Source organism: Daucus carota, chromosome 5 (genome assembly GCF_001625215.2).
Source record: "Daucus carota subsp. sativus chromosome 5, DH1 v3.0, whole genome shotgun sequence".
In the NCBI taxonomy this organism is placed as follows: Eukaryota; Viridiplantae; Streptophyta; class Magnoliopsida; order Apiales; family Apiaceae; genus Daucus; species Daucus carota.
The window spans coordinates 16,578,494-16,600,306 of NC_030385.2; positions in this window are offsets into that span (position 1 = coordinate 16,578,494).

The window sequence follows — 21,813 nt, forward strand, 5'->3', positions numbered from 1 at the left end:
TATATCTTTATTACATATTAGAGATTATCAATAATATTAATAAAATTGTAATACGGGTTCTAATAACAATTTATACAAAAATATATATTTGTAATTTGAAAATATTTTATGGAAGTATGAATAAAATAATGTAGAAAAATATTTAGAGTATTTATAGAAACCCGATAGAAATGCTGTAAATCATAATTTATATATAAATTACCCCCAAATCATTTCATCATATTTAGAATTTAGATTTCATAAAATATTGTTATATTTTAAATGAGATTGTTTAAAATATTTTAATTCGAATTATATATCTCTTTCGAAAGTGATACCGTAATTTCTTACACAATATCACTTTCAAAAAGGTTTGTGCAGAGTATCTTTTTTTATGAAAAAATAAGTTTAAGAAATAAGATTTTGACGAAAAATTTGTAGTTAAAAGTGGTTGAAGGTGGAAAGATATGATTGGAAGATTCCTGAGGGTGTTCGTGAATGGAGTGTTTAAGAATTACATATTTCTGTTTAATTTAAGTTGAATTTCTATTTTTAACAATTTTCAAATACATATAAAATCAATAATGTCTCTTTACCATCCGTTAAAAGTAGACATTTTTTTTATAAAAATTTTTAGATATTGACGTTATAAAATTATAAAAAATAAATATTTTAATAGATATTCAAATTAATATCTCATGAATTTTTAATTATAAAAAATATGAGAAAATTTATATGGACTTGAAAAAGACTTGAAAAAGTTTGCATTAGGAATTTAATGTTTCTTTTTATTTATATGGGCTGTTTTTTATATTTACTTGGTCCAAAGACGCAAATAAAACTTATATCTTTGCTTTATTACTTTGATTAATATGGAGAGTCATTAAGGTTTTTTCAAAAATACTAAAGTTTTAATAAGTGATCTAACAACATTTTTTTGCTTGTAATATTTAAGTTTGTACATAATATATAATTTTTTTAATATAAAATTTAATGTATTTTTTTTGAGTAAAATATTATGAATTTTCAGTTTTATACATTTTTCATATTTGTTTATATTTTCACTTATCTTATCATGGATTCTTTTAAGTGTTCTGTGTAAGATTCAACATTTAAATACTGTAGTATATGATTCAATATTTTATTATTTGAAAATAAAGATTCTATTAGCTGTTGTTTTTTTCTTTGTTGAACTATAACATTTGCTTTGAAGGTAGGAATCGTAAGAAAATCCTAAAAGAATGGAAAGAGTTCAGTTGTTGTAAGTAAATCGTACTAAAAAATATATAAATAAGGAAATTGGTAAAGAAAATTTAAATTCGAAAATCATTAAATAGAACGCATAGATCATGGGATTGTAAACCAGCTTTTTTATGCATTAATGTACACTTTCAATGTAAATATGGTAAAACTTTAATATAAATTATTGGAACAAAGAATAAAATGTTCTTTAAAATGTTCGCTTAAATTTAGATTCATGCATTTTGTTTTGCTAACTATAGAATTCTTGAGAGAATACTAAAAACGCCAAAATTAGAAAAAAGAACGATAGGTCCAATAGTATGAACAAGCATGTTCCTATTCCTCACCATGACCTTTAATACATAAGTGTCTAATTTATAATATTTATGTGATTAAAAGATATGTTTTGAATATATGTAAGGAAATATTAATAGCAGCTCAGCATTAAATCATGGGATATAAATTTTATTAATAATCTACTTATGAAAGGAAACCTATAAAGTTTATCCTAATTTCATTTACAACTGTAGCCAACAGAAAGGAAATATTATAATTTGGACATGAGAATAAATTAATGAGAGTAAATTATTTTCATTATCTCCTTGTTAAAGGAAACCTCTATAATAAATTTGCATTTAATACACTTAAAGATACGTATAAAATTTTTGTTTGTTTGAAACGTTACATAATTTATTGGTACATAATTTATTGTATTTATACCGTATGGAGTATATTTAATTTGATCACAAGATCAAAACTAATCTAACGGATGGAAATCACGTCTCTCATGCCTCTCGCTAAGATTCCGTCTCTTTTGAACCTCCTCCTATATATATATGAAAGTATTTGATATTTAGATTTATATATACACAAAAATTAAGATAGAGCTAACAAGCGATAAGTGCAATTTAATATAATGAATAATACTCTAAATAATTATCAATAAAATAATATACTAATATATACTAGTCATCAAATATGACCCCAAAATACCTCTTAAAGGCACACTCATGCCATCAATTTTGGCCCCCAAAATGGTACTCAGACTATTAAAAGTCACTAAACAAGCCATAAGGCTTGACTGCATATATTAAAAATCATTTATGAAAAATAAAAATTATATGATATTTTTTAGGGGAATTACCTTGTATACTGTTTTTTCAATCTTGTTTTCAAAAATACTACCTTCTCTAAAATCTTTCAAATATACTATCTTTTTGAAAATATTTTCCAAAAATACGGTGTGAAAGGCATATGTTCAGCCTATTTGTATTTAAAGAGGTACAACTCAACTCAGATAAGAAAGCTCAGTAAATAGCAAGTCATCGGAATCCGTACGAAGAACGTCAAATGATTTATGGGAATTATATGTCAGATAAATTTCAGGATGCTGCTGCACACCACTGAAAGAAGTTCATTAATATGTTCAGGCCTCAGTGCACAAATAATCTTTTGTGGCACGTCCAGGAGTTCAGAAGATATAAAGTTTCTATACTTTATTTTATCAGAAGATTCCATTTAATGGAGATGTACTTACAAGACGAAGACTCGACGAACAAACCAAATTCTTAATGTTTATTTGACAGAGAATATTTGATTTAACTAGATACAGATGAACTAGACAGTACATCTGTGTATCAGTTATTTAAATTAAGTATTTGAAGACAAGCAGAAGTGGTAGTTCGTTCGATCGACAATTGAAGAAGAAGTTATTAAAGTTTAAAGAAGACGGGAAGCAGTTCTACTGAAGAATGGGTGATTAAATATTTAATAGATTATTATTTCACTTCACAAATAATTATATTAATTATGTAATTTATTTATCAAATTAATTCACTCTCGAATTAATTTAATTTATGAATTTATATGATTAACTTAATTAAGTGGATAATTTTCTATTTTAAATATATGTCAAATTACATTTCAATCACCTACACAATGGCAACAAGACAATCTGATTTGTCTTACTAATTAGTAAAGGAATCAGCAAGACAATCTCTTTAGATTGTCCTACCGAATGTTATGTAGCTTGCAAGACAATGGTTACTAATTGTCTTACTGGGTTCCTGAAACAACTGCCAAGACAATCTTCTGTGATTGTCTGACCGAGTGTTCTTTGCCAAGACAATATCTTTGTCTTACCGAAGGAGATGACATCTGCCAAGACAATTAGATTGTCTGACCGACTGGATGCTTGCAAGACAATCTTAAATTGTCTGGCCGAATGCATTCTGCCAAGACAATCCAAGATTGTCTGGCCGAATGGTTTCCGCAAGACAATTGCAATTGTCCTGCTGAAGTTTATTTGTCTTGCCCTTCTTGTGGATTGTCTTTCTGCTATGTAAATGGCTTTGTAAGACATTTAAATTGTCTTTCCTTTCTAGATTGTCTTGTCTTTGCATTGTCTTACAAGTACAAAGCTTTGCCTATATATATGGCTTAGTATTCTTCATTTCAAGTGTTCATCACTTTGTAAATCAAAGCATTTGTAAAGCTTTCAAGTTGTTTGTAACTTGCTTGATCGTTATATCCACAGTTTTCTGTGCTTTGATAACCCGGTTGTTTTAATCACTAAATCTAGAATATACCCTGTCGAATTTATTCTACGAACTTTAGTGGACATTAAAACTGAACCATATTAATTATATAACGACTTCAAACATTGTTATATTAATTAATTATAATCTGATTAACAAGTTTTATTCAATCAGATTCACTTCCGCGATAATTTGGTATCGATTGTATTCAACCCCCCTTCTACAATCGTATCTGGACCTAACAATTGGCATCAGAGCGGTTGATACCATTTTCCGTATCAGATCCTATACACACTCTGTAACGTCCAAATATTTTTTATTCGAATTAATTTTATTCCAAAAATTAATTTTGATTTAAAATATTTTTCTTTCAAAAATCCAAATCTCTCCAAACACTATTCATTTTAATTTCTTAAAAAAATGAGTACACAAAAGATCAGTAGCATTAAAATCCCACCGTTCAGCCAGGAACACTTTGGCCTATGGAAAAGGCACATGTTCCTATTCCTCCGAACTGCGAACAGAAAATACATTGGGATTTTGGACAAAGGTGTTACTACTCCGATGAATGTCATATTAGCACACGAAGAGGATGGTGTGTTAATACCTCATCAGGTCATTCCAAAAGAACTTTCCGAGTACACAGATGAAGAGAGTGAACAGATGAACTTAGATGACGCTCTTCAACTAATTTTGGTGGAATCTCTAAATCCAGTGATGTACAATGCTGTTGTAAATTGTACAAACGCCAAGCAAATCTGGGATACATTAGAGATTATCAATGAAGGCTCAGAGGAAGTTAGGGAAAACAAGAAAGAGATACTGATGGCTCAGTACGAACAGTTTGGTTCCAATCCCGGAGAAGGGATTTCAGAAGTGTTTATCAGACTTAATAATTTGATAAATAATTTAAATCTGAATGGGAAATTCTATGACAAGAAAGAGGTCAACATGAAGTTTCTCTTAACATTTCCTGAACATCTGGAACACAGAATCACTGCCATCAGGGAAAGCAGAGATCTGAATGAGATTTCTCTGGAAAGACTCTACGGAGTTTTGAAAACTTATGAACTAGAGCAAGTTCAGAGTAAACAGAGATATGGCTGGGGTAAAACACAGAACCATTCGAGAGCTCTAGTTGTTGAGTCACCTGTATCGGAAGAAAAGAAGGATGTTGTTGTTCCTTCTAAGACTACTCAGGAATTTGTTGTACCTGAGATGGGTCAGACTGCTTCTTCCAGTGGTGACGAAGAGTTCTATACAATGGAAGAGCTTGAACAGTTAGAAGATCAATCTCTATCACTGTTTGCCAAGAAGTTTGGAAACATGAGATTCAGGAAGAACCCCTCCTACAAGTACAAACCTACTGTCAATAGGTTTCAAAAAGGAGGTTACTCATCTTCAACAAGCAAAGGAGGATACAAGACTGGGATGGTGGATAGAAGTAAATTCAAATGCTTCAACTGTGGTGAACCTGGACACTTTGCAACTGAATGCAAACAGCCCAAGGTTCAAGGAAAGAGAAAAGATTCGTACGATGAGCTGAAGCAGAAGTATGATGCATTGGTTAGAAAGCATCAGGGTACTTCTGGAGGTCAAAGCTTCAAGAGCAAATCATATCTAGCAGAAGGGAAAAGCTGGGATGATACAGATAGTGATGAAGAAGAGCAGATTGGGAATGTTGCTCTCATGGCTAATGCTGGATCATCTTCACCTCCTCCTGCTGGAAGCTTTCAGGTAGATCCTACATGCCCTAAACTTTTTATGCAATTAGGACTTGAAATAGATGATGCTATTAAAAAGATGAAAGCTGCCAAACTTAAAATTGATACATTAGTCTTAGAAATTCATGCTTATAAGATGAATGAGATGAAAGTATTAAAACCTAAAATAGAACAATTGACTATGGATTTAGGATTACAATGTGCTAAAGTCAAAGTTCTAGAGAAAGGTGAGATTGCTTTAAGACTTCAGCTAGACGAAGAGAAAGTGAAATGTAAAGCCTTTAAGGATGCCTCCATGATAGTCAAAGAACTTAATGATGAACAAGAGATCAAGAGAACTGTTGGAATAGGTTTTGACTATAACAAATCTGTAGGTAAGGCTAGTAAAATTACTCCTTTTAAGAAGAGTGCTGAGGAGAGAGGGATTCCTTTTGTTTTGAAAGATTCCCCTAAACCCTTGTTTAAAACCTCAGAAGCTGAACCTCTTTTAGAGACTCCTGTTGTTATTAGATATGAACTCAAACAGGAAGACCTTAAATTGAAAGAGAGTAATGAGAAGAGAGATGAGATCCTGACATCACTGAAACCAATCAAAGTGAAAGGCAATGTTAGGTTGCCTAAAGCTGGTTTAGGTGTCAACTCTGAGAGAACTAAATTCAACAAGCCTAATAATTTTGTGAATAGTAAGAACAAGAACAATAGATGTCATTCTACTGAAAACTTTAAATCTGATAACAAGGTTAGAGTAGAATCTATTGATGTTCCTACTACTATGACTGATACTCCTGTTGTTCCTGCTTTTGATGCATGTCATAAATCTTGTAGTGTTGATAATTGTATGACTTGTGCTTTCAATTTGATGTCTGCTTATTTTAAAATTTTGCATGCTAAAAATGAAAACACATCACCTAGACAACACACAAACAACAAGCATGCTAGATCAAAGACTGCTAGTCCTACTCGTGCTAGGAAGGAGACTTATGTTCCAAAGCCTAAAACTAAGGTTTATAAGGCTGTTGTTAAGGAAGTAAGTTCAGTCAAGTCTGAACCAAGTATCAGTCCAAGAGGCTCTGTTGTTACACCTGATAGAAATCAGTTCTTTAAGTTTGCTGGACCCAATCAAGTGTGGGTCCCAAAGAATGTTTAATCAAGTTGTCTTTTGCAGGGTGCCAGTGGAATTGTTCGTGTTACCTGGGTGCTTGACAGTGGAGCATCAATGCACATGACTGGCAATAGATCCCTGCTGGAAGACATAAGAGAAGGAGCTGGCCCAACAGTGAGCTTTGCTGATAATAGCAAAGGTCGTACTGTGGGATATGGCAAGTACAAAATTGGAAAGATCATCATAGAAGAAATTGCTATAGTGGAAGGACTTCAACATAATCTCCTGAGTGTTAGTCAGTTTTGTGACAAGGGATATTATGTTCATTTTGAAAAAGAGATATGTATCATTAAACATATCAAGGATAAACGTCCTTCACTATGTGGCATAAGGAAAGGCAATATATTCGTAGCTGATTTTTCTTCAGGACCTGGAAACGAAGTTCACTGTTTCTACGCCAAAGCGTCTGCTGAAGATAGTTGGTTATGGCATAAGAAACTCTCACACCCCAACTTCAAAACCATGAACTCTCTAGTCAAGAGAGATCTAGTGAGAGGTTTGCCTTCCCTGGAATTCTCATCTGATGATCTTTGTGAAGCTTGTCAGAAAGGAAAAGCGAAGAGAGCATCTCACAAAGGCAAGACCATCAATACCATTACAAATCCACTTCACTTACTGCATATGGATTTGTTTGGTCCTGTGAATGTTGCATCAATTGATGGAGGAAGATATGCCTTAGTCATTGTGGATGACTTCTCGAAATTTACCTGGGTTTACTTCCTAGCTTCTAAGGATGAAACCCCGATGACAGTGATTGATCATATAAAGTCAGTTGAATTAGAAAAGGGTGTGCCAGTGAAAGCTGTAAGGTCAGATAATGGCACGGAATTCAAGAATCAAACTCTAATCAACTTTTACTCTGAGAAGGGAATTAGAAGGCAGTATTCAGCACCAAGGACTCCTCAGCAGAATGGAGTCGTCGAAAGAAAAAATCGTACACTGATCGAAGCTGCAAGGACTATGATTGCTGAAGCAAAGCTTCCTCTGTACTTTTGGGCTGAAGCTGTGTCTACTGCCTGCTATACCCAGAATAGAACTTTGATCAACAAGGATCATATGAAAACTCCATTTCATTTGTATAAAGACAAGAAACCACATGTCAAACATCTTCATGTTTTTAGAGCCAAGTGTTTTGTTCTCAAGGATGGTGAAGAGAACTTGAACAAGTTTGAGTCAAAGGCATTTGAAGCAATTTTTGTTGGTTATACAATAAGTGCTTATAGAGTTTTTGTAATTGATACTCTGACAATGAAAGTTAGTGTCAATGTTACATTTGATGACACTAAACTCCCAAGTTTACAATCTGCTGATCCATCTGAATCTCTGAAGTTTGACAACTATCCAGATTCTGATTCAGATGATGATATACCACCTGAGGTTGCAACAGGAGATGACAACAATGATGGTAATGATCCAGGCAATGGTGGAGGAAATGGTGGGAACACTGGAGATTCCACTAGTGCCAGTGGTGGATCATCAAGTCAACCTGGCAACAACTCAGGGGGAGCTGATGGATCAACTAGTCACACATTTCAGCTCAATGATAATACTGCTGAATCATCAAGGACACATCTTCCAAGGGAAAGAATTTGGAGCAGAGATCATCCCTTTGATTTAATTATTGGTGATCCTGATGTTGGTGTAAGAACTAGAAGTGCTACGACAAATGAATGTCTATTCTCTGGTTTTCTATCACAATTAGAACCAAAGAAAATAGATGAAGCACTTGCTGATCCTGATTGGGTTCTTGCCATGCAAGAAGAACTCAATCAATTTGAGAGACAAGAAGTCTGGTCCCTGGTTCCAAGACCAAAAGGAAAATCTACCATTGGAGCTAGATGGGTCTTCCGTAACAAGTTAGATGGTGATGGCATTGTTGTGAGAAACAAAGCCAGACTGGTTGCAAAAGGTTATTCACAAGAAGAAGGAATTGATTATGATGAAACCTATGCTCCAGTTGCTCGTCTTGAAGCCATCAGAATATTTCTTGCATTTGCTGCACACTCCAACTTCAAGGTTTATCAAATGGATGTGAAAAGTGCATTTCTGAATGGAAAGCTAGAAGAAGAAGTTTATCTAGAACAGCCCCCTGGCTTTGAAAATCCAGAGTTTGCTGATTTTGTATACTTCCTATTCAAAGCTGTCTATGGACTCAAGCAGTCACCAAGGACATGGTATGACACTCTCTCTGAATTTTTAATTGAAAACAATTTTACTAGAGGTGTCATAGACAAAACTCTCTTTTACAAATTGCATGATAAGGATATGATATTTGTACAAATATATGTTGATGATATTATATTTGGTTCTACTAACGATAACTTGTGCAAGAGATTTGCTAAGTTGATGCAGAGTAACTATGAGATGAGTATGATGGGTGAGCTGTCCTACTTCCTTGGTCTTCAAGTAAGCCAAAAGGAAGATGGAATATTCATTTGCCAATCCAAGTATGTCAGAGATCTTCTTCGAAAGTTCAATCTAGAAGACTCTTCACCGGCAAAGACACCCATGGCCACTGCCACAAAGCTTGACCAGGATAAATCTGGTAAGAAAGTTGATATCACAAGCTATCGAGGTATGATTGGCTCTTTACTTTATCTCACTGCAAGTAGACCAGATATCATGTTTGCAACATGTTTGTGTGCTAGGTTCCAAGCTGATCCTAAAGAACCACATCTTATAGCCGTCAAAATAATCTTTAGATATCTTAAGTGTACACCTGGTTTAGGTATTTGGTACCCTAAGAATACTGGTTTTGACTTAACCGGCTATACAGATTCTGATTATGCAGGATGCAGGATTGATAGGAAGAGTACGTCTGGAAGCTGTCAATTTCTAGGACGTCGGTTGGTTTCCTGGTATAGCAAGAAGCAGCACTCAGTGTCTACTTCTACTGCTGAAGCTGAGTATATAGCTGCTGGAAGCTGCTGTGCTCAGATCTTGTGGATCAAGAACCAACTGAATGATTATGGTGTTGTAGTAAACAAAATTCCCATATTTTGTGATAATACAAGTGCCATAGCCATTTCCAACAATCCGGTTCAACATTCAAGAACCAAGCACATTGATATCAGGTATCATTTCATTCGAGAACATGTCATGAATGGTACAGTGGTGTTACATTTTGTACCCACGACTGAGCAAATTGCTGACATCTTCACTAAACCACTGGATGAATCCACTTTCTCTAAGCTGGTTTGTGAATTAGGGATGTTAAATATGACATAGTTCTCTTGTATATATTTTTCATATGCATTATATGTTTTTATATATTTTGTGTGAATTTTCTGTGTAATTATATCTTTATTATTAGATTTTATATGATATTTTGTATATTGTCTGATAATATTCTGAGTAATTATGCATGCTTGTACATTAAATCTGTAATTTTCTAAGTGCTCTCGGACTCCCCTGTAATATTCTCAAGGCATTTAGATAATTATTTGTAATTATTTTGTATTTTTCAAAATTAATTAAGCATAAATATTTGATTTTAAGTTAATTCATTTTATTGAATTAAAGTTAAAGTCATAAGTATTTATATTTAATTAAAGTTGAAATTTACAAAATATTTGTGTAATATATAGTATTGTTTTTATTATAGATTTTTGATTTTAATTGGAAAATGTTTTATCTTTTAAAATCATCAAAAATCATATTATTATATATTAGTTTTACTGATTTTCGGCAAGACAATTTATTTGTCTTGATAACTTTTGTGTTTTCACGGATCGGTAAGACAATTTAAATGTCTTGGTGTCTGGATGACTCGGTAAGACATTGTTTTTCCTTTTGTCTTGCCAGAGTCAGTCAGAAAGACAAATTGATTGTCTTACACATCTCCTCACAAGCCACCCCGCTACACTCGGTAAGACAATCCAATATTGTCTTACCCGAGTTCAATTGTCGCCCCCTTTTCTCATTCTCGGAACAACAATCTTGATTGTCTTACCGAGACTTTGATAACCCGTAAGACAATCGTTTGTCTTTCTATTTAAACGCAAACCCTTAAGACAATTCTTTTTGTCTTGCCCACACTTCTTCTTCCCCATTTCGGTCACATACACGATACATACACACACGGCTGCGTTTCTTTTTCAGGTTTTGTGTAAAACTTGCTGTGATTACTTGATTTCAAGCCATAGTTGCTTGCTGGGATTGTGTTTTTGCTCGATTTATAACCGGAACTCTGCCAGATTTTCGTCGGACTTTCGAACCTTACTGTGGTTGGCTGTGATTCGACTTCTGTGTATTCGTTTGTGTTGATTTGGAGCTTAAGGTTCCCAATTCGAATTAGGGTTCTTGGAAGTTTAGGGGCTGTTTGGTTGGTGATCAATTAGTGGTTATTGTGTTTAAACTTAAGCCTTGTTTGGTTGTTTGAATTAATTGAGCCTAAGGGACGTGTTTGGATTCCTTGCTAAGTGGATTAATTGATTAAGTGCCATTTAAATTAATTAACTTTTAATTCGATTTTATTCTAATATTTTGAATTATTAATTAATTAATTAAGCTTTAATTATTAGTTGAAATTTGCGAGACATTTGAGAATTCATATTTAATTTGAAAAATTCTCGCTTAATTCAATTTTTAATTATTAAAAATGGCCGGAGAGTTTGTGATTGCTGAGACTAACTACTGTGCCAGTCTTAACCCTGATGATTGCTCTGATAGATTCCGGACTTGGGTCAGATTTCTTTCGAGACAGAGTCTAGTCAGTACGGCACTGACAGCAGATATTCCAATTAAGCTGCAACCTCTTTTTGACTTCTACTCAAATGCTGTCAATTCTACGACCCTCGAGAACTACAAGATAATAGGGGATCTACCTAACAGGAAACGGATTGTAATCACTGTCGATGATGTGAACCGGATCTTAGGATTTCCAAGGGATAATTTTGAGCCAGATCCCTCAGAGGATGAACTGAGACAATTCTTTCAGGATATTCATTATCAAGCTCAGATTTTTCTCCCTAAGATGTCAAAGGGAAATCTGAAGGCTGAATGGGATGTGTTCTTTGACACCCTTGCAAAGGTGTTTGCTCCACTAACAGAAAGAATTTTGGAAACATATCTTCGATGTTGAATCTTTGGATTCAGCATAGCTTATAACCGACGAATCAACTTTGGGAAGATATTGCTGAGGGAGATTATCAGAAAGATGGGGTCTGTTACACAAAGATCAATTCATCAGAATGAGAAAGTTGAATGCTTCTATCCCCGGTTTCTGATGTTATTTATGAATGATAAAATGAATGATGCTGATAGAAACATGTACATCGATTCTCCTGTTGTTCCTATTCAGAGGACTTGTGCCAAGATCCAGACCAGGCTGGTAAATAAGAAAAAGCATGACAATGTGCCACTGGTGGTGACTCCTTTCATGCTAGAGCAATTCAGTGCTCCATTTCAACCTATTCAAGTTCCTGAACCTCTACAACAGCAACAATATCAAGCTCAACAACAAGCTCAACAAGAACAACTGCAACAACAATCACCTCCACAAAACCCTCAACCACTTCAACTTCTGCAAGACTATCAGTCATCCAGCCAATCCTCACATTACTCTCCCTACAACCCTCCTTACAATTCACCACATCAATCACCTCACCAATCATCATACAATTCTCCTCACCAATCTCAACACCAATCCCCTCCACATTACAACTTCTTCCCAGACCAACAAGCCTCCATCCTTCCCTCTCAATCTGAACCAACACCTTCACCTATACATACACATACCATTCCTCAACCACAATCGACCTCTCAGCCACTGCCTGCTGATTCTGCTATCAATCCAGGCCTACAGGACTTCAGGGCTGATTTACAGGTAGCTCAGGTACTTTCTAATCTCACTGATACCTTTAATATTGATATTGCAGATTTTGATTGTGATATTGGATTTGATTTCCAGACTCCCAGCATTGAACCTGAAAACACCCAGGTTCATATCCAAGCTGACGTTTCCATTTCAACAACTGATTCTTCCTCAAACACTTCAAACAACACTACTACAACCCCAGTTGTTAGAAAGGTAGCCCGGAAACGGAGTGGGAGTGCAATTTTAAGAGATCCCGCAGCTCTGTCTCATAAGAAGCAAAGGGTGGCAGAACCAGAGACAACTGCAGCTGCATCCATTTCCTCCCAAAAGGATTTGGACACTGAAACGGTAAATATACAGTCTCTAGATTCATTCTCTCCACAGAATGCATTTATTGAAATTGGCCGTCCGCCGCGGTATCCTGTAAAGAGTCAAGCACACAACTAGCACTCACGCTAGTAAACACTGAACCTGTGTCTTTTGATTCTTCACTTAGAGAGAGCACAGAATTTCAAAACATGTTATATGAAAAATTTTCTGATCACTCTTTCTTTTTGGATCAGGATCTACTTGGCAACCTGCAAGTACATCAGCCTTCACAGGCATCTGAAGGACAATTTGTTCCTTCACTTCCTACAGTTCCATCTCAGGGAACTATGGTTGTATATACAGGTTCTGGTGACGGTGTGAAAACTACGAGTGAAATCAGGCAAACACCGAGCGAAACACATGCACGAGAGGATAGTGAAAAATCTTTGAGTGTTCGTGAGGTGAGTGCACACACCAACACAGATCTGCTACAGGAACAACTGGCTGCTCTGAAAGCTGAGATTGAAAGGTTGAATGCTGAGAATGCCAGATTCAGAAGTGGAGAGCTGGTGACTCTGCAAGAGAAGGTTGTTGATCCTTCCTTTACTTCTCTGAAAAAGGAATTAGATGATCATGTACAGGGCATTCACTCTAGGATGGACAAATTTGATAAGAATCAAGAGCTCTGTCTGACGAAGCTTGACAACTTGGAGCAAACTCTGGCTCAAGTTGTTCAACACTTAAAGATTAATCCGTCAACATCTCAGTCTACTCCAGAGGATCCCTCAACTAAGGGGGAGAAAGATAAGAAGGATAAGGATGACAAAGATGATCACAGAAATGCTGATGCTGCTGATAGGAGTGATAAGGGTGGAGATACTGATAGGAGTGATAAGGGTGGAGATGGAGCAAGTGAAAAGGATTCTTCTGCAGCTGGCAAGTCTAAAGGCAAAATGCCTGAATCTGAGAACATCTTCACTAATCAGGATTATGACAACATTCCTGAAGATGTTGATGATGATGATGCATTTGATTCTGCTTATTTTGAAGCTGAGGAAGAAGGTCGTTTCGAGGAAGGCTTTCTTTTCAATGAAGATCAGTCTCTGGACCCTGAGCATATGGAAAAGGTCAGAATGTTTAAAGCTCAACATGAAGCTAGCAAAGCAAAGCTTCAGGAACTACAGAAACTGGTGGATGAGAAGAGGACAACTGATGAGTTGATCAAGCTGGACAAACAGAAGATATGGGATGCAAAGTGCAAGGAAAAGAGAGAGGATATCTCCAAGAAAGTTGGTGAAAGCTGGGATATTGCTAGGCAAATCCTCTCTGGACCTCAAAGGGAACCTTTCAATGATGGTAAGTTCAAATCCTTCATTTATGACCTGAGAGAGGCTAACCTTAATGAGGATATGTTTATGCGTGCTCTTGCTCTTGAGTTAGAATACATAACTATTGGTGTCAAGAATCTTCTCAATGAATGGGAGATCATTATTTCTACTCAGAGAAACGGAACATTCAGGGTTTCAATTGATTTATTCAAGTTTCTATCTCTAACTGAAATCTGGGTGATTCGTAACAAGATCAGACGCAGCTCAAATCTGAATGAACTCCTACGTGACAGACTTATGGATTGTGCAATTCATAACAGTCCACAAGTTGTCAGAAATCCCTACTGTGTTAAGTTCATTCACGAGGGAAAGTTTGGAACCTTCTATCTGGACTACCAACATCTTCTTAAGTATGATGTTAATCAGATGGTTCTTGTATCAACAATTCTACGTACCAAGGGCTTCGCTACTAAGGCCAAAGCTGATGCTGATACTGAGATTGTGAACTACTGCACAAGGAGAAACATTCAACAATACTTCAGAAAGATGAAGTATATCAACCAATCTCAGCCAGCAGATTTCATCGAAGACCCTGTGGACATAGAAGTTCAATATCATCTTTCATTGGCTCGTGAAAGAAAGAAGCGTGGAGAATCCACTGCAGCTGAAGAGCCTACTCAGAATGAGCCTTCTACTCCAATTATTCACTGTTCAGTTGCTGAAGAAGGAGAAGTCACTCGTTCTGAGTGAATAGATTGATTAGGATATTTGTTAGATATGTTCAAGGAACATCCTTGTGTAATCTATTTATGATCATGGTTTAATGTTTAATGCAAGCCATAAACTTTTGCTATTTACATTCCTTTGTTTAAATCTTTGTCTTATCTGTTAGTTGAGTTATCCTCTAGGAAATTTGCATGTTATGTTAACAAACAAATAGGGGGAGATTGAAAGGCATATGTTCAGCCTATTTGTATTTAAAGAGGTACAACTCAACTCAGATAAGAAAGCTCAGTAAATAGCAAGTCATCGGAATCCGTACGAAGAACGTCAAATGATTTATGGGAATTATATGTCAGATAAATTCCAGGATGCTGCTGCACACCACTGAAAGAAGTTCATTAATATGTTCAGGCCTCAGTGCACAAATAATCTTTTGTGGCACGTCCAGGAGTTCAGAAGATATAAAGTTTCTATACTTTATTTTATCAGAAGATTCCATTTAATGAAGATGTACTTACAAGACGAAGACTCGACGAACAAACCAAATTCTTAATGTTTATTTGACAGAGAATATTTGATTTAACTAGATACAGATGAACTAGACAGTACATCTGTGTATCAGTTATTTAAATTAAGTATTTGAAGACAAGCAGAAGTGGTAGTTCGTTCGATCGACAATTGAAGAAGAAGTTATTAAAGTTTAAAGAAGACGGGAAGCAGTTCTACTGAAGAATGGGTGATTAAATATTTAATAGATTATTATTTCACTTCACAAATAATTATATTAATTATGTAATTTATTTATTAAATTAATTCACTCTCGAATTAATTTAATTTATGAATTTATATGATTAACTTAATTAAGTGGATAATTTTCTATTTTAAATATATGTCAAATTACATTTCAATCACCTACACAATGGCAACAAGACAATCTGATTTGTCTTACTAATTAGTAAAGGAATCAGCAAGACAATCTCTTTAGATTGTCCTACCGAATGTTATGTAGCTTGCAAGACAATGGTTACAAATTGTCTTACTGGGTTCCTGAAACAACTGCCAAGACAATCTTCTGTGATTGTCTGACCGAGTGTTCTTTGCCAAGACAATATCTTTGTCTTACCGAAGGAGATGACATCTGCCAAGACAATTAGATTGTCTGACCGACTGGATGCTTGCAAGACAATCTTAAATTGTCTGGCCGAATGCATTCTGCCAAGACAATCCAAGATTGTCTGGCCGAATGGTTTCCGCAAGACAATTGCAATTGTCCTGCCGAAGTTTATTTGTCTTGCCCTTCTTGTGGATTGTCTTTCTGCTATGTAAATGGCTTGGTAAGACATTTAAATTGTCTTTCCTTTCTAGATTGTCTTGTCTTTGCAATGTCTTACAAGTACAAAGCTTTGCCTATATATATGGCTTAGTATTCTTCATTTCAAGTGTTCATCACTTTGTAAATCAAAGCATTTGTAAAGCTTTCAAGTTGTTTGTAACTTGCTTGATCGTTATATCCACAGTTTTCTGTGCTTTGATAACCCGGTTGTTTTAATCACTAAATCTAGAATATACCCTGTCGAATTTATTCTACGAACTTTAGTGGACATTAAAACTGAACCATATTAATTATATAACGACTTCAAACATTGTTATATTAATTAATTATAATCTGATTAACAAGTTTTATTCAATCAGATTCACTTCCGCGATAATTTGGTATCGATTGTATTCAACCCCCCCCTTCTACAATCGTATCTGGACCTAACACGGTGGTTGCATATGGTTTCAAAGATGAGGTCGAAAATGACATTTGAAAACTGAAACTTGAAATTAGGATTTGTAGTTGCATATATGGTTGCATTCAGGTGCATATGGTTGCATTCAGTTGATTCTATTGTAATCTAATGGCCCCGCCAGAAGCACACCATACATCCGGTGTAACTTACAGTCTTCAGTTGCATTTAGTTGCATATGAGGTTGCATTCAGTTGATTCTATTGCAATCTAATGGCCCCGCCAGGGGTACCCATACATTAGTTGTAACTTACAGTTTTCAGTTGCATATGAGGTTGCATTTAGTTTCATATGAGGTTGCATTCAGTTGATTCTATTGCAATCTAATGGCCCCGCCAGGGGCATCCATACATCTGTTGTAACTTACAGTTTTCAGTTGCATTTAGTTGCATATGAGGTTGCATGCAACCTCATATGCAACGGAAAACTGTAAGTTACAACTGATGTATGGGTGCCCCTGGCGGGGCCATTAGATTACAATGGAATCAACTGAATACAACTGATGTAATAGTATTTTTTGAAAATAATATTGGAGAAGGTAGTATTTTTGAAAATAAGATTGAAAACTTGGTTATGAATAAAAAAGCCCTATTTTTTATTCAAAATTCAAAATGTATTCAACATGTATTGAAAATTCAAAATTTGAAATTTAGAAACTAAATAAAATGAATCTGTTCCCAAATTAAGAAACTAACTGATTACAACATATAAATAATAGTTGATCAACTTTCAACATATTTAAAGAGCAGTAAATACACATATAAATCATAATAATTTCTTGCCTAAAATATCATTATTAGCATAAAAGAAAATAATGCTAATTTTTAGTCTTTCCAAAAAATATGATATGAAAATTGTAACAATACTTGAGTAGAAAAATAAAAACCGACCCGACCCGACACCCGATACGGTCATCCCAAACATCAAACAAACAAAATCAATCAAATACTTGAGTAAAAAATCTAACCGCTGCAGGCTTTTGCGGGTGGGAAGCATGAGAACCAATTGATCGATATATATATAAATATTTGAAGACTAAGAATTTTTTGTCATAAATCAGTAAAATAATCATAATAAAGTAATTAAAATGCATGCATGTAAATTAAGAGTGATATAAAGAAAGTGATGGAATCATCGCTTGCCTTGAGTTGTTGAAACGAAAACCCAGCGGTTTTGACAATCACATGATGAGCAATATTTCCTCCGGCGCTATCTCCGACCAAAAAACGTATGAAAGTTGTTTGCACTTGTTGACCATGTGAATGAATGAAACTCATGATTGAGAGACGACCAACCATAATAATAACAAAACCCGTGAAAGACTAAAGGTATAGTATGTCCATTCATTTTTTTTGAACTTGACCCCGTGTCAAGCCAAAGATTATATCGGATTCTTGTGTAAAAGTTCTTTAGTATGAAAGAATTTTGTTTTAGGAGATTCAAGAAAAATTAAGAGTGCAAGTAATGTGAATATAGGGCATCTGTCAGTCAAACAACTTAGTGACGGATTGGAAAAGATTGAGGTTAAGGTAGAATCTAAAAGAAAATCTAATATAAATGGGAAAGTAGGGATTAGCAAACACAACAACTACACACATATAAAGTATGCTCCTAGAAAAACTTGTGAAAAATGTGGTAGTGCTATTCATTCGTCTACTAACTACAAACTTGTGTTGAATGCACCCATGTATGTATCCTCTTCTTTGCCTAATATGCCTATGTCACCAATGCATGCTATGCCTGCCATGTTATCACGGCACATTTTGCTAACATGTCATTTGCACACAATCCTTACTATGCTGCATTTAACATGGCACAAATGCCATATAGCATGCCTATTTGGAATAACTTGTATGTACAACCAATGCCATATCATGTTACCAACAATGTGTCTGATGAATCTATGACTAACCCTGTATTTCAAAGCTTAACTCCCAAGAAAAAGGTTGATATTAAGTCACCTAAATCAAGTGGTGGAAAATCTGAGAAATCTAGGAAAAAGGCTAACAAGGCTGGACCAAAGGAAACTTAGGTACCAAAATCAACTTGATTTGGTTTTGTTGTGTGCAGGAAAACAGAAAGAATCTATGGTATTTGGACAGTGGTTGTTCAAGGAACATGACTGGAGTTTCTACCCTGCTCACAGAGTTTAAGTAGAAAGCTGGCCCTAGCATTACCTTTGGAGATGACAAGAAAGGATATACTATGGGATATGGTTTGATTTCAAAAGAAAATGTCATCGTTGATGAAATAGCACTAGTGGATGGTCTCAAACACAATCTGTTGAGCATCAGCCAACTATGTGCTAAAGTCAACTCAATTACCGTCAATTCAGAAACCTATGTTGTGACTTGCAAGAAGAGCGACAAAGGTTTCATACTATCATAATTAAGAAGAAGAAATGTGTACTTAGCTGATTAAAATTCCACAGATGCAGAATTCATCACTTGTCTTTTTAGAAAAGCAAGTCAAGATGAAAGTTGCTTTGGCACAAAAAGCTGTCTCACTTGAATTTTAAGACTATGAATGAATTGGTCAGGAAAGACTTAGTGAGAGGCATTCCTCAAGTTGAATTCTCAAAAGATGGATTGTGTGGTGCCTGTCAAAAGGGAAAGCAAAAGAAGGCATCATTCAATAAAAAGCTTGAATCAGAAATTGATGAGCCGCTATAACTATTACATATGGACTTATTGGACTAGTCAATTTATTATCAATTTCCAAGAATAGGTATTGTCTAGTAATTGTAGATTTTTCAAAGTTTTCATGAACACTTTCTAGGTTCTAAAGATGAAGCCAATGAAATCATTATCAATCATACAAGACAGCTCAACAATCATCCTGATCTCAAAGTCAAAAGAATCAGGAGTGACAATGACTAAGTTCAACAATTCCACAATGAGGTAATTTTGTGAAGAAATGGGATCACGCATGAGTTCTCAGCTCCAAGGACACCACAACAAAATGGAGTGGTTGAGCGAAAGAACACATCTTTAGTTCAAGCTGCAAGGACCATGCTTGGAGAGTCAAAGTTACCAACTTATTTTTGGGTTGAGGCAGTTAACGATATGCATGTTACACTCATAACATTTCTTTGATAAATCAAGCCAAAGGCATGACTCCCTATCAATTGTTCAAGAGAAGAAAACCAACTCTAAACTTTCTTCATGTCTTTGGATGCAAATGTTTTATTCTAAGGAATCAAGCTGACCGTAAAGGGAAGTTCGATGCAAAGGCTGATGAAGGTATTTTTGTTTTGGATATATTCTGGGAAAATCATATAGAATCTACAATCAAAGAACCAACATCGTTATGGAAACTGTACATGTTGTGTTTGATGATAAAAAGATTGAAAGACTAGAAGATGAAGTTTTCCATGAAAGTCTCAAATTTGATAATATTGAGTGCTGATAGTGATTATGAAAGTGGTCTCAAAAGGATGACAACATCAATTCCAAGTCAGCCATCAGTTGATGCACAAAGTGCATCATACGTTGAAAGACAAGATACCGCATCCGTTGATAGACAAACACTACGCCATAAGTGCTCATATGCAACGCGTATTCCTAGTGTTGCATGGAAAGTATTGCAATAATGGAAAGTATTGCAATAGACCCTTGGTTTTCTATCTTCTGCAACAGAACTCAAACGGCGTTGCATTATAGGAGTTTGTAGTGTTGCATTATAGCAGTAGACATTGCTAGACCCATTTTTGCTGACGTGGCAGTGGGTCCCACGTGCTGACGTGGCAGTGGGGCCCACTGCTGGACCCATTTTTGCTGACGTGGCAGAGGGTCCCACGTGCTGACGTGGCAGTGGGCCCACTGCTGGACCCACTTTGGTGACGTGGCAGCGGGTCCCACGTGCTGACGTGGCAGTGGGCCCCACTGCTGGACCCAGTTTGGTGACGTGGCAGTGGGTCCCACGTGCTGACGTGGCAGTGGTCCCCACTGCTGGACCCAGTTTGGTGACGTGGCAGTGGGTCCCACGTGCTGACGTGGCAGTGGTCCCCACTGCTGGACCCAGTTTGGTGACGTGGCAGTGGGTCCCACGTGCTGACGTGGCAGTGGTCCCCACTGCTGGACCCATTTCGGTGACGTGGCAGTGGGTCCCACGTGTTGACGTGGCAGTGGGACCCACCTCCGGACCCATTTTGCTGACGTGGCAGTGGATCCTACTGACCCATTTTGATATAAAAATCTTTGAAGGCCAAGGGAATTGAACCCCTGACCTCTCATGTATCAAAACATGTCACACACCACTCCACCAACCTTTCATTTATGTTGTGTTTTGCATAACTAAAATATAATAGTTATATGTGGTCAAAGTGGGTAGTCCAATTAACCTACGTAGTCCCGAACATGAATTCTACTTTTTTTAAATTTGTTTTCGACGATCCAACCGTACGGATGTTAATATCTATCAAATTTAATAATATGAATTTTTTTTCAAAAATTTTCATATTTAGAAGGTGTGAGTTTATAATAGTAAAAGCGGTCCAAGAAGGTAGTCCAATTAACTAGTGTTGTCTCGAAAGTGAATTCTTTTTTTTTTAAATTCATTTTCGACGAGCCAACCGTACGGATTTTAATATCTATCAAATTTAGCAATAAGAAATTTTTTTCAAAAATTTCCATATTTAGAAGGTGTGAGTTTATAATAGTCAAAGCGGTCCAAGAAGGTAGTCAATTAAGCAATGTTGTCCCGAATACAAATTCTATTTTTTTAAAATTCAATCTTGACGATCCAACCGTACGGATGTTAATATCTATCAAATTTAGCAATAAGAAATTTTTTTCAAAAATTTCCATATTTAGAAGGTGTGAGTTTATAATAGTCAAAGCGGTCCAAGAAGGTAGTCAATTAAGCAATGTTGTCCCGAATACAAATTCTATTTTTTTAAAATTCAATCTTGACGATCCAACCGTACCGATGTTAATATCTATCAAATTTAGCAATAAGAAATTTTTTTCAAAAATTTCCATATTTAGAAGGTGTGAGTTTATAATAGTCAAAGCGGTCCAAAAAGGTAGTCAATTAAGCAGTGTTGTCCCGAATACAAATTCTATTTTTTTTAAAATTCAATCTTGACGATCCAACCGTACGGATGTTAATATCTATCAAATTTAGTAATAAGAAACTTTTTTCAAAAATTTCCATATTTAGAAAGTGTGAGTTTATAATAGTCAAAGCGGTCCAAGAAG